This window comes from Gekko japonicus, unplaced genomic scaffold (assembly GCF_001447785.1).
Source record: "Gekko japonicus isolate JY-2015 unplaced genomic scaffold, Gekko_japonicus_V1.1 scaffold294, whole genome shotgun sequence".
NCBI lineage: Eukaryota > Metazoa > Chordata > Lepidosauria > Squamata > Gekkonidae > Gekko > Gekko japonicus.
Window position 1 is genome coordinate 1273778 of NW_015163614.1, and position 3832 is coordinate 1277609.

The window sequence follows — 3832 nt, forward strand, 5'->3', positions numbered from 1 at the left end:
GAAGAAGAAGAAGAGATTGGATTTATACCCGGCCCTTCACTTGGAGTCTCAGAGCAGCTTACAAACGCCTTTCCCTTCCCCTCCCCACAACAGACACCCTGTGAGGTGGGTGGGGCTGAGAGAACTCTGACACAAACTGCTCTTTTTCAAGGACAGCTGTGCCAGAGCTTGTGACTGACCCAAGGTCACATCAGCAGGTGCAAGTGGAGGAGTGGGGAATCAAACCTGGTTCTCCCAGATTAGAGTCCACACACTTAACCACTACACCAAACTGGCTCTCAGATGCAACAAACATGAAATTGAGCAAACTTCAGAGGATGGCGGAAGACAGGAAGGCCTGGCGTGATCTGGTCCATGGGGTCGCGAAGAGTCGGACTCAACTGTGCGACTGAACAACAACAACAGAAAACATGGGAAGCTAAAGAAAAGGTTTTAGGTCAGTGCAATGTTGATAAAACAACAAGCTCTGGATAGCAAACAGGCTGCCCCCTTCTGAACCAAACAAAGGGTGATTCTGCATTTGCTTTTCCCTCCATTGTTTTACAAAACTCACATTGGAACAGAAATTCCCATCTGCATTGCATGCTGCTTTCACTTTCTTTGATCATCAGATTTTATGGTGCCCTCACACCGGCATACCACTTTTGCTACCTTTGATCATCAGGCTTTATGGTACCTTCTGCATAGATTTATGGTCGTTCAGGGGTGACTTTTCAGTATGGCGGCGTTGCCCCGAGGTATTTGAGTGTGGCTTTGAGCTGCACTTTTTCCTCCCAGTTGAGGAAATGTGGAGCGAATGCTAGATACAGAATCACCCAAAGTTTCCAAGTTGTCTTCAAGAGCAGCCCCACATACAATGCATTGTTAACAGTTAAGCCTTTCATGGATGAATTTGGCCAGGTCAGCTGAATCAAGAAACGGTTATAACAGGAATTAAATACAACCAGGGCTTTTTCTGTAGAAAAAGCCCAGCAGGAACTCATTAGCATAATAGACCACACCCAACAGCAGAAACTCATTAGCATATTAGGTCACATCCATGATGGTACAGCTCATTAGCATATTAGGTCACACCCCCATGCCTTCCCTTGGCTTGCCTGAGTGCCCTGCAACTGCGGGGAACCTGGGCAAGCCCCCCCTTGAAGGGAAGGGAAGGCAGTTTAAACTGCCTTCCCTTGGCTTGCCCAGGCATTCCACAGCTGCGGGGCGCCCGGGCAAGCCAGCCCTTGGACAGGCCGGGGAAGGCACGGGAAGGCCTTTAAACACCTCCCCGATCCTTCCAGGGGGGCCCCTGACCCGCCCGCCTCGGAGTCACTGGGGAGTCACTTTCCAGGCCTTCCCTCTGTAGCCACGCATGCAGAGGTTTTGGCTGTAGTGGGTGTGGCCAACTCTGAAGCCAGTTGGAACTTTGTTCCTGTGCATTCCCGCCCCAAAATAGCCCTGAATACAACCACTCTTCGCTACCATACTAACTTGCTTTTCAAACAGGGGCTGGGTCTAGTAGGATTCCCAAGCTCTTAACAGAGTTTGCTGAAGAAAGATCCATCCCATCCAGGGTAGGTAACACAGCCCATTGCAGAACATCAGCCTTGCCAACAGGGCCGACTTATCCATTAGGCACAGTAGGCACAGTGCCTAGGGCCCACAATGCTTTCAGAAGCCCATGAAAATGTTTTAATTTATTTTAAGATCAGAAGAAAAAAATGAACTTTTGGAGTCAAATAAAATGTTTTAATTTTTTTTTCTCACATTGGGGGAAAAATGAAATGTTTTGGGCCCATAACATTTTGCCTAAAACTGGAGGGGGGGGATGCTGTAGTAGTTAAAGTTATATAAAATAAATTAATATTGATATTATTATGGTGGGAGGGGCCCACAAAAGCAAAAGTGCCCAGGGGCCACAAAGGTCATAATATGGTCCTGCTTACCAGTCAGCATCGCCTGTCTTATATGGGTTCAATTTCAGGTTGCTTTCCCTCAGCCATTGATGCGGCATCCAGATACTAGCCTGGGTCACAGATGGCAGTATCCTGAGGCTTGTGCTGCACTGCTAAGTGTCCTCAGGGGAGCCCAATGTGCTTCTGCTTCTTAGGATTCTTTAGCATTTTCTGATTCTTTACAGATCTATTCATTGAGAGTTGCTGGGGAGATTATGTGATTGTCTGGACAGCAATGTAGGACAGTGGTTCTCAACTGGTGCTACACATATACCACTGCTGGGATGCAGAAGTAGGCCGATTTCCCACAAGCGCTGCTCCACGCTTGCTCTTCCCTTTTGCCCCGATGGTACGTGTCAATTTCACACAAACTGCTGCACGGCCGCATTTTGCCCCGGAGCTTCGTGCGATTTCCCCTGCATCTACTCAATCCTCAAAAAACAGGATTGAGTAGACGCGGGGGAAATCACGCGAAGCTGCGGGGCAAAATGTGGGTGCGCAGCAACTTGTGTGAAATGGACATGTACCATCGAGGCAAAAGGGAAGAGCGAGTGTGGAGCAGCGCTTCTGGAAAATCAGCTGTAGTCTAGATAGGGTGCAGGGTTTTCATAACAAGTCTTCAGTCTCTCTCAATCCCCATGTCCACCTACGAGCGTGATGTGCCATCTCCTGCTGACCCTACCTGCCATGGATGGAGTTTCTCCTAATCCCCTGTTCTCCCTGCCCACCAGCAAGTGTCTTTGAGCCGTGCCCTGTTGACCATACTTGCCAGGGAATATACATTTTGCTGCTGCAGTTTCTGATGTTCTTAAAGCTTACTGTGCCCAGAACTGGAGAGCCCAGGCTAGCCCAGTCCCATCAGATCTTGGAAGCTAAGCAGGGTCAGCCCTGGTTAGTATTAGAATGGGAGACCACCAAGGAAGTCCAGGGTTGCTTCGCTGAGGCAGGCAATGGCAAACCACCTCTGAAAGTCTCTTGCCTCGAAAACCCTGTGGGGTTACCATACATGGGCTGTCACTTGATGGCACATTACATGCACAGTTATAACAACAGAATGCCTGCAAGCCATCGTGTTGAGAACCTGGTTCTCTGACAGAGTGATGGGTGGGATATAAGCTATGAAAGGTTGAGAACCACTGCTGTAGGGGTTTGCATTGGTACTCGTCAGTTTCCGTTTGTCCTCTGCTATCTGTCTGGGCTCATCTCTCTCTCAAAAAAAGGATATGGCTAGCAACGGCAATAAAACGAAGTACCTGCTGTGCATCAGTGATTCTTCACCTTTTTGGGTATGGTGCCCCACAAGTTCAAATGTACTTGGCATAGTGAACTGCTTAAAAAAAAAATCAAAGGTCCTTAGCTCACTGTACCTCACTCTGGAGAATCCGAGCAATGGAGCCTGCAGGGCTTGTGCCCCTGCCCTCTGCACAATTCTTTTCCCCCCTCAAGTTTATTTTTGTGTATGCATTCTGCATCTACAACCAAAAACCCACATTTTTTTTGGCTTAATTGTGGTTAACTGTCACTTGTGGCCTATGGAGGTGGTGTCGAATTGCCACTGACCTGGACAAGTGCGTGAGCAAGGGATGGGGCACACGGCACCTTCCCCTTTCTCTCCGCTCCTCCCCGCTCTCCCACCCCCCCTCTGGCTAACTGCTGCTGGGCTACTCCAGGCATGGAACGCCAGCTCAGTGGTTGGCTAGCTGGTCTGTCGAGAGGGGTGGCATCCCAAGAGTTTTAAAAAAAAATTAAATGGGGCTTCAAGCCTCTCCCATTGTTTTCCAATGGGCAATCCTGTCATTCCATTTAATACATCTCCCTCCAAGTTGTGTGCAGATTGGCTTTGGGGAAGGGGGGAAAGATCCCTCCTTAGGGTCCAATGTGCAAAGGGGGGGAGG